Source organism: Gossypium hirsutum, chromosome A06 (assembly GCF_007990345.1).
Source record: "Gossypium hirsutum isolate 1008001.06 chromosome A06, Gossypium_hirsutum_v2.1, whole genome shotgun sequence".
Taxonomy (NCBI): Eukaryota; Viridiplantae; Streptophyta; class Magnoliopsida; order Malvales; family Malvaceae; genus Gossypium; species Gossypium hirsutum.
In genome coordinates this window covers 4,774,739-4,785,934 of record NC_053429.1, presented here as the reverse complement: position 1 = coordinate 4,785,934, position 11,196 = coordinate 4,774,739, and the positions used below count along the sequence as shown (strand labels likewise).

At 32.5% G+C, this 11,196-nt stretch overlaps 1 long non-coding RNA gene across 1 annotated transcript; it reads left to right on the top strand.

Annotated features, from left to right (window-relative positions):
- Positions 1–874: 874 nt before the first annotated feature.
- LOC121230350 (uncharacterized) lies at positions 875–2,020 on the top strand. The gene is made up of 2 exons (XR_005928283.1): positions 875–1,332; positions 1,605–2,020. It is a non-coding gene; the product is annotated as an uncharacterized lncRNA (long non-coding RNA).
- The last annotated feature ends 9,176 nt before the right edge of the window (positions 2,021–11,196 follow it).

Sequence of the window (11,196 nt, the reverse complement as noted above, 5' to 3'; positions counted from 1 at the left end):
AATCAAAGAAAAATGAAATAAATAATATAAAACAATTTAAAATAAATAATAAGAAAATTTTAAATAAATAATATATAAAAAGGTTTAAAATAGATACTATAAAAAGTAATTTGAAGTAAATAGTATAAAACAATTTAAAATCATTAATATACAAAACAATAAAATAATATATAGAGCAATGTAAAATAAATAATTTATAAAACAATTTCAACTAACATAAAAAGTTCAAAAATAAATAATATGCGAAAAATAAATTTAAAATAAAGAATATATATAAATATACATATAAAATGGTTTAATAAAAATAATATATATGAAATCTAAAAATAAATAATAATAAAAAGGTTTACAATGAATAATAAAAAGAATTTAAAACAATTAACATATAAAACAATATAAACTAAATAACATATAAAAAAATTAAAATAGATAATATATAAAATAGTTTAAAATATATGAAAAATATTTAAAATAATTAATATGTAAAGCAGTTTTAAATAAATAATATATAAAAAATTAAAAATAGATAATATATAGGACAATTTAATATAATTTATAATTAAACAGTTTAAGGTAAAAGGTCAAGGATTGAATTAAAAATGAAATAAAATTAAAGGGGCAAATTTAAAAAAAGAAAGTAAATAGGGCCCAAATGGAACAATCGCATAGAAAGAGGGACTGATTGGGAGAATATTCTCAGCCCTTATGCGCACTGTTTCACGCAGGACCAAAATGAGACAAGCGCAAAAATCATGGGGTCAAATTAAAAACTCAAAATTAAGAACAAAAGGGTCGCATTGAAAACGAGTAGTAAAGCGGAATGACCCACAGCACAAATAGCCCATTTGGCTTTAAAAACGCGCGGATCCTCCACCAATCGGGTCAAGTCGCACAGGTCGGAGGCTAAAACGACGTCGTTTTGGCCTCTGAACCTAAACTTCAAGACGGCGTCGTTTTGCCTTCATTATTTAAACTCAAATTTTTTTTTTAACTTTCATTTCCAGCCCTCACACCCAAAAAAATCTAATAAAAAACTCTAAGTCTCTCATCCACTCAAAACTCCCCCCACATCCTGCCTATCGGGCCTCGTTCATCCGCCATGGCCGCCGGCGATGGTGACCACCGTATACGGCGGTTGGATTCCAAAAAAAGGCCCTTAGGGCCGTTTTAATCTACCTAAGCCTGATTTGGGGTTGGTTTTCGTCAAAACTTGACCACAAATGGTAAAATCCAAAGGAAACCCTTTTGTTTCTCGGTTGCCTCGCCGAATTTAAACCGTCCATCATCGGGGATGACACCCTCCTTCATCCACGACGGTGAGATCCCGAAGAGGTAAGGAAGATTTTTAAAATTTTTACTTTATGTTTAGTTTCATTTACAAACAAAAAAAAATAACAAAAAAAAAAGCAAAACAGTTACAGATAAAAATATATCACCTCTTTGTAATTTTGTTTTCTTTTTTATTCTCTAATGCGTGTAAAAAAATTGTAAAGAAGAAGTTCGGGCTTTTATGGCCGATTTAAACAACTCTTGGTTTCTATTTTTTGTTTCTTTCTGCTTGTTTCTTCTGTGTTGTTTTCTGTTGTTGCATTCAATTGTTGCAGGTGTTAGACGCGCAGGCGTGCGTGGAGGGGCGGCACGCGAGGTGGCCTGCTGACGTGCGGTTCTGGTCAAAGGGGAGGCCTAGGGTGCTAGGGTTTGCTGTTTTGTTTAGGTGTTTGGGCTGACTTGGGCTTTAGGGTTTTTTATTGTTTGGGTAATTTGGGTTTAGGTTTGGGCCATTCAATATGGAAAATAGTCTTGCTGTTTGTTTTGTAAAATGGACTATTTTGTTTTTTTCTTTTTGGTTTTATATTTGGGTCTTGGGCCCAGGCCAAAATTGGCCTATTACATCTTTTAAACTTATTTAAGTTAAATTTGGGTAGAATAGTAATGTTACGATTTGAGTAAACTCAAGTTTAGGCAAATAACAAGTTATATTTTATTTAAACTTGGCCCACGAATAAATCTAACTTTTCAATATTGGAATGCAATGGTTGAATGTAGGGGGAGCAAAATTCGATTCGATTCGAAAAACTAGATAAAATTTTTAAAATTTGAGTTAAATGGTTCGAATTATTCGAGTTATTCGGATAAAATAGAATAAAAAATCAAAATTTTTGGTTTAACTCGAATATGATTTACACAAATCGAGTTCTTCAGAATTCCGAATAAGAAAATGCGAAACTATGTCGATTTGATAAATGTTTTTCTTTTCTAAAGTTAAAAATCAAAACCATTAAATTAAAAGGCAAAACTATTTCGTTTTGATAAATGTTTACCTATTAAGTTAAAAGGCGAAACCATTATATTGTTTATGTAGTTAAATAATCTTGTACTTAGTCTACTAGTTAAATAATCGGTCCATGTAAATGCAAGATTGAGTATAAATAACAGGATTCGTTAACTCGACTCAACTTGACTCAAAATTTTTTTACTTGATTTGTTTTTATTCGAAAAATTTTCAAATTGAGTTTAGTTGCTAAAATAGGATTCGTCAACTCGACTAATTCAAAATTTTTTGACTTTATTCGACTCAACTCGACCGAATACTCACCCTAGTTTAATGAACTATAATAAAATGCAATAGAAGTTTATGCCTAAAAAAATTAAATTTGTTAGTTTGGTATCCTATAGATCCCACTAAAGACTCCAATTGAAATTACATTTAAAGGAAAGGTTTTAAATTTGTTAAGTCACTTATAAGAGCAACGACACAAAGCAATTACAACGATGTCGATAATTGCTCAATGTTTCATAATTTGTCGAATTTGAAGTCAGCAATTTTTTGAAACAATATAGTTGGGCCATGAATTAGTTGATATTATGGACATGTATTGGTCCATATTTGAAGATTGATCTTATGAAACAACAAATCTTTAAAATTGGATCGATTTAAATCAAGCAAATCGAATCTTCTATTTCATGGAGATTAGTTGGAATGACTTGAAGACATATCTGAGAAATTGTTTATTTATCCTAGGCTTTACCAGGAAATTGTTAAATCTTATTTAAGGGCTACTTTGGAAGGAGTTATGATTGCAAGTAATTTGTATCCTAGCAAGTAAAAAAAATGTTTATATACTTGAGACTTCATAGGTTAGTACTAAGAGCTTAACATTTAATCTATTCAATTGGAATTGATTTAGTGAATGTACTTTTGTAAGTAAAACAAGTGAGTCACTTGGTTTTACAAACTAAGTAGAAGAGAATTTAATAAAGAGATCTAGATTTTAGGTACAAAAGTGATAGGACTTAAATAATTATTTAAACAAGAATAAATATAATGCATTGCCTCTATGGATAAAGCCTCACAAATGTAGGCGATTACTGAATTGTGTAATCAATTGTTTATATGTTATATTCTTTAATTGTGACACCTAACAGTTATAACTACTCCATATAACTGTTCAATTTTTTCTTGCAAAAATTGATTGTTTTCTTCAATTTGGTATCGAAGCTTAACACTTATATTCAGTGGTGTTCCTAGTGCTGATTCTTGCTTGCAATGGAAGGATCATTTGTCTCAATCCACTTATGCTGGTGGTTCCAACTATGCGTACAGAAAAGTTACTATGAAAGTCTTTATAAAACCTATGGATGAAAAGGATTGGCATGCAATCCTCATTAGATAGGAGGCTCCTTCATCACTCCTAAATCTGAGCTCACTTGAACAATTAAGGAGAAAAAGTTGGTCAATGCAAACTCTAAAGCTTTGTATGTCATTTTTTTTGGTAAAGTTAATGATCAAGAGTACAAGAAAACATTCAAGCGCATTATATCAAAAAAGGCATGAGATATTCTGGATATTGCCCATGAAGGTGCAAACACTGTGAAGCAGTCAAAATTAAAGGTGCTGACAACAAATTTTGAGACTCCTAGTGTAGAAGGCCCAAACTACTTGGGCCCATTTTACATCCTCAAAACCCAACCAATTAAACCCATTTACAACTAAACCCAAACCTAAATCAACAACCCTAGCCCAACCCAAAAACAAAACAAAAAAAAACCTAAATTAACCTAGCTAGCAGTCGCCCTAGGTCTTCGGCCAACTACCCTCTGACCCACCTGCCTCACCGCCATTGTCGCATCAGCACTGCCACTGTGTAGTCGCCCACTTGCACTTGCAAAATAGGAGAAGAAATGACAGCAAGAATTAAAGGCAGAAATGACAATCAAATAGAAAAATACTTTGTAAATGGTTATATAAGCCTTGCAATATTTTGTATTTTGTCTCTCTGGACACTTTTGAATACAAAAGAAACAGATTCAAATACATCAAATACCAAAAGAAACAGCAAGCAGTGGAAACAAAGTCTTTATTTTCTTTTTTTAGTTTATTTCTTTTTATTTTCCTCCTTCGAATATATAAAAGTACATATTTCTTTATTTTTTAAAAAAACAGCATATATATATAGATATATATAAAATATAAAATATAAATAAAAAAACATACTTTTTTTATTTTTAAGCCACCATGCGCGGTGGCCGATGCGGCGGCGACTGGTCGGAACCCTCGCCGGAGTATGGGCCTCTGCAGAGAAAAAAAGGAGAAAGAAGAATTTAAAAAAAACAAAGAAAGAATGAAGTTTTTAAAAAAAAATCTGATTTATATAGGCCACCAAAATGACGTCGTTTTGGGACTGGCCTTAAATGCCCAAAACGATGTCGTTTTGATATGACCTGTGCGCCGACCCGACCCGCCTCAGGGGATCCACGTGTTTTTGATAAAAGGGCTATTTGTGCATTTGGTCCTTCTGCTTTTTTATAATTTTATAATTAAATCTTTCGTTATTTTTAATTTTTCCCAGAAATTTTGTTTTTATTTCATTTTGGTCCCGCGCAAAACGCTGCACTTAGAGGGACGGGGATATTTACTTTTTTCGTCCCTTCACATTGTGCGTGTGTTGCAATTTAATCCTCCCCCTTTCTTTTTATTTTGGATTTGCGCTAAACTTCCTGTTTTGAATTCAATTTAATCTTTTTTTTAATTATTTGGTTACTTTACTAAAAAATTAGTTATTTTTATTATTTTTACTATTATTATTATAAATATATTATTGTTATTATTGTTATTATTATTTACATGTTATTATTTCTTTTTCTTTTATTATGGTATTATTATTATTGCCATTATTACTATTTTTATTTTTATTTTTATTTTTATTTTTATTTTTATTTTTATTATCATCTTATTTTATTGTCATTTTTGTACTATTATTATTGTTTTCTATATCTTTTTATTTTTTACTACTATTATTTTAGTATTATTATTATCTATTATCAATATTATTATTACTATTATTTTTTTACTATTATTATTTCACATACTATTATTACTATTTTTGTTTTTATTATTATCACTTTTTCTTTCGTTTCATTCAATATTTTTTTTCTTCTTTATTGTTTTTTCCTATTTCATTTCTTATTTTCATTTTATTTTTTTTATTTATTTTTTAAACTTTTTAATAGTTTTATTTATTTATTTACTTATGGTTTTAGTTAGCCTTTTATTTATTTTTTATTTATGTATCTTATTTTTTATTCTTGCCCATATTACTATTATTTGTACTATCGCATCTGTAATTTTTACGTATTAGTACCGTAATTTGCTTTTATATTTCACTACAAATCACGTCATATTTTTTCCTCGATACATTAAAACAATTCTTTCATAAAAGCAATATTTCATATTTAGAAATTCGAGAAAATCGTGCCCTAACTTACTGGGTTTCGATTTTTCTTATTTAATCTAAATAATGGAATATTCTTTTAAAATCGCAACACTAGTTTTGAATAAAATGCTTAGTCTCGGAGATACGAGATGTTGTGTCCTAACTCACTGGATATGATATCTTGATACCTCGAGATAAGATTTTTGCAAACAAAGGCAATATTCGGTATTCAGAAATTCAAGATATCGTGCCCTAACTTACTGGGTTTCGATTTTTCTCGTTTACTCTAAATAATTGAATTACTTTTTAATAGGTTAAAATATACAAATTTTAAATAAAAGGCATGCTCGTTCTCGAAAATTCAAGATGTTGTGTCCTAACTTACTGGATGTGACATTTTATTATTTCAAGACGAGAAGGTCTTTAACATTCAAGTGTTTCTACAAAAAGAGGGATCGTATTTTAAAGTCTTTCAAGTTTTCAAAGTTTCGACACTAAGACACTAATTAATCAACCAGGTACCAATTTTTGGGCGTCACGAAGGTGCTAATCCTTCCTCGTACATAATTGACTCCCGAACTCATTTTCTGATTCTCGTAGACCAAAAAATTATTGTTTTAGTAAATATTAACTTTTATTAAAATGATTAATTTAGGGTGACCCGATCACACCTCATCAAAAAGGATTGGTGGTGACTCCCATTGTTTGTTTTCATTTTCAAAACCAAAGTTGACCTCGTTTTTCAAAAAAATGGTTTCGACAGCTTGGCGACTCCACCGGGGACTAAAAAAGAGAGTCAAGCCGCAAGTTGATTAACTTTTGTCTTTTTGTCGAAAATTAAAATTTGGTTTTGATATACGATCCTTTCATTGCATTTCATCTATTTTGTGTTACGATCTTCATCATTTTATTCATGTTTTCTTCATTTGCTTCGAGATTTTTTGTATATTCCTGCATATTGCATTGCATGACCGTACGGTTAAACCCTTTTAAGTGGGAGTGAGAAACTATTCCTTCGTGAGGTCTTCACCTCCGTGCAGGATAGTGGTTCGCTTTCGGGACACCTGTACCTATGTCTTCATGAGACTTTCATTTTCGTGCAGCCATAGGGAAATGTATTCCCCTGAACTGAACTCGGTCTATATGAGCCTATAATAGGTGAAGATCGAGGAATCTGCTGGTTCAGGTACCTTTACTTTAGAACCGAGCCCCATATAGCAAGCCTTAAGAGCCCACCCTAGGTAGAGCCACTCCGAACCCCTAGTGGTCACCCGGATTGGTACTCTATTTTGTTTATTTCTCCTGTGCTAACATGCTTTCTCTTGTTTTGATTGCATTGCATTTTCATCATAGAAAGGAGGAGTTGATTCATATTTGATTGCTAAATAGAATAGCTTGTCATGGAAAAAGGATTTCTTGATAAAATGGATTATAATACAGTTGTTCGAATAGGATCCGAGTAAACAACAAGAGAAGGCTGATAGTCCATGAAAGAATACGCGACTTTGATACGTAAAAATAACAGATGCGATAGTACAAATAACAGTAATATGGGCAAGAATAAAAAATAAGATACATAAATAAAAAAATAAAAAAAAAGGCTAACTAAAAACCATAAGTTAATAAATAAATAAATAAAGCTATTAAAAAGTTTAAATAAATAAATAAATAAAATAAATAAAAATAAGAAATGAAATAGGCAAAAACAATAAAGGAGAAAAAAAATATTGAATGAAACAAAAGAAGAAGTGATAATAATAATAAAAAAATAGTAATAATAGTATGTGAAATAATAATAGTAAAAAAATAGTAATAATAATATTGATAATAGATAATAATAATACTAATAATAATCGTAGTAAAAAAATAAAAAAAATAATAACAATAGTACAAAAATGACAATAAAATAAGATGATAATAAAAATAATAAAAATAATAAAAATAATAATAATGGCAATAATAATACCATAATAAAAGAAAAATAAATAATAACATGTAAATAATAACAATAATAACAATAATAACAATAATATATTTATAATAATAATAGTAAAAATAATAAAAATAACTAATTTTTTAGTAAAGTAACCAAATAATTAAAAAAAAGATTAAATTGAATTCAAAACAGGAAGTTTAGGGCAAATCCAAAATAAAAAGAAAGGGGGAGGATCAAATTGCAACACGCGCACAACATGAAGGGACGAAAAAAGTAAATATCCCTGTCCCTCTAAGTGCAGCGTTTTGCGCAGGACCAAAATGAAATAAAAACAAAATTTCTGGGCAAAATTAAAAATAACGAAAGATTTAATTATAAAACTATAAAAAAGCAGAAGGACCAAATGCACAAATAGCCCTTTTATAAAAAACGTCGGCGCGCGGGTCATATCAAAATGACCTCGTTTTGGGCGTTTAAGGCTAGTCCCAAAACGAAGTCGTTTTGGTGGCCTATATAAATCAGATTTTTTTTAAAAACTTCATTCTTTCTCTGTTTTTTTTAAATTCTTCTTTCTCCTTTTTTTCTCTGCAGAGGCCCCTACTCTGGCGAGGGTTTCGACTAGTCGTCGCCGCGCCAGCCGCCGTCGCTGGCCACCGCACACGGTGGCTAAAAAATAAAAAGTATGTTTTATTTTTATTTTATATTTTTATATATATCTATATATATGCTGTTTTTTAAAAAAATAAAGAAAATATGTACTTTTATATATTCAAAGGACGAAAATAAAAAGAAATAAACTAAAAAAAGAAAATAAAGACCTTAGTACGTTTTTTTCCACTGCTTGCTGTTTCTTTTGGTATTTGATGTATTTGAATCTGTTTTTTTTTTTTGTATTCAAAAGTGTCCAGAGAGACAAAATACAAAATATTGCAAGGCTTATATAGCCATTTACAAAGTATTTTTCTATTTGATTTTCATTTCTACCTTTAATTCTTGCTGTCATTTCTTCTCTAGTTTTGCAGGTGCAAGTGGGCGACTACACAGTGGCGGTGCTGATGCGACAATGGCGGTGGGGCAGGTGGGTCAGAGGGCAGTTGTGCCGAAGACCTAGGGCTGCGGCTAGCTAGGTTAATTTAGGGTTTTTTTTGTTTTGTTTTGTTTTTGGGTTGCGCTAGGGTTGTTGATTTAGGTTTGTGTTTAGTTGTAAATGGGTTTAATTGGTTAGGTTTTGAGGATGTAAAATGGGCCCGGGCAATTTGGGCCTTCTACAGCTGCCCCTCTTTGCTCGTTGTCGTGTAATGAGAATAGAGCAATAACATAAAAAAGGGCCAATTTTGCCCGGTCTTGTCGAGTCTCGACTTCTCTGGTGCTTTTCTTCTTTAGGTAGCCTCGTTCAGTCCACTGCATCTTATTGCTTTAATCCGCTCCACTACAACTTTGGGGTGATAAAGTTTGTTTTGATCTGCTCTACTGCAACTTCAGAGAGATAAAATATGTTTATTCATAGCTTCAATCTGTTTCACTTCAACTTCATGGGAATAAGATTCGCTATCTTCAATCTGCTCCGCTGTAACTTCAGGGAGATAAAATCTGTGAATTTCCAGCCTGTTACCTACTTCTTAGGGGGTTAAGGCTCATCGTATTCGATCTGTTCCCCTACTGCTTAGGGTTATAAGATCTGCAATCTTCAGCCTGTTACCCTATTGCTTAGGGCGTTAAGGCTCATCGTCTTCGATATGCTCCACTACTAGTTAGGGAGACAAGATCTATAATTTTTAGCCTGTTACCCTACTGTTTAGGGGGTTAAGGCCCTTCGTCTTCGATCTGCTCCACTACTGCTTAGGGAGACAAGATCTATAATTTTCAGCCTGTTGCCCTACTGCTTAGGGGGTTAAGGCCCTTCGTCTTCGATCTGCTCCACTACTGCTTAGGGAGACAAGATCTATAATTTTCAGCCTGTTGCCCTACTGCTTAGGGGGTTAAGGCCTTTCGTCTTCGATCTGCTCCACTACTACTTAGGGAGACAAGATCTGTAATTTTCAGCCTGTTACCCTACTGCTTAGGGGGTTAAGGCTCATCATCTTTGATTTGCTCCGTTATTGCTTAGGGAGACAAGATCTATAATTTTTAGCCTGTTACCCTACTGCTTAGGGGGTTAAAGCTCACTGTCTTCGATCTACTCCACTACTGCTTAGGGAGACAAGATCTGTAATTTAGCCTGTTACCCTACTCCTTAGGGGGTTAAGGCTCACCACCTTCGATCTGCTCTACTACTGCTTAGGGAGACAAGATCTGTAATTCGTCGTGTTACCCTACTGCTTAGAGGGTTAAGGCTCACCGTCTTCGATCTGCTCCACTACTGCTTCAGGGAGACAAGATCTATGAATTTACCGATGTTGCTACACCATCCTCTAGGGACATGATCTGTAGAATCGGTTTCATGTATCTATGCTTATGTCAAATAACTAAGATGCTATGATCGAAATGAATCAAATGCTCCTAACTAGATGTGATGCTTGTGAATGCAGAAATGTCATGAGAATGATTCCTTGTTGAGTGCTTAAGGCATCATCACTCATAGTTCATTAAGGCTTTATCACTGACGTATTATGCTTCCCTCTTGTTTGGCTAGCATTTTTGACAGAACCCGAAGAAATAATTATATCTTGCTCAATAGGTTTGCCCCACTGAAATTTCAGAGTCTTTTCCGCTGTATCTTCTGGGACATAGAGTTTGTACCTCCCACTACAACTTCAGGGGAGTAACATTTGGTTTCTTCATCCATCCTGCTATAACTCAGAGGTATAGGATTTGTATCATCTTCAATCAATTGATTTGTTACACCATTCCCTGGGTGTAATGACCAGATATATATATGTCTAATATCTGTATGAATGTAGAGTATCATTTTTCTTTTCCTGAGAATGATCCCCTTTTACACTTGGGTTGACATTGCTCATTATTTGTCGAGGTTGTATCGTCGACGAAACATCTTGTCTTTTTGTTTAACCAATAAAAAGTCCAAAGAGATAATCATCTTTCTCCAATATTTCCAACCCTTAGGCTTGGTGAGTTCTAAACAACAATTCTGTTTCAGGTTCCTGTACCATTTAGAAACTTCTAGAGTAATACGCAGAACCCCTTTTGTGAAGGTATTATTAGTCCATTAATCATTATTTCAATGCAAAATGCTTGAAAAAGTTCATAACAATGGATAAGAGAGAAAATAATTGGGAGCATAGCTCGAAACAAATATGTTAATCAAAAGATAGCAAACGTAATAAGAAGGAAATTTATTGAGACGTATCTTGAAAAGTATAGGGTAATCAAAGATAGCAAATTCAAAATGGGTAAAATAGAAAACTAGGTGCCCCAGATATCGCAACTTGAGCTTCTCTGCACCCACTTCTTGAAGACTATTTTGAGCTCAATCTGTGTTTAGGGGATCCGGAGTACTTTGTTAATGCCCCAAGACGTAGCATACTCATTCATTGTTAATTCAAGCATAGCAAGACTACTGAATGCCCCACTTTGATCAAAATTTGA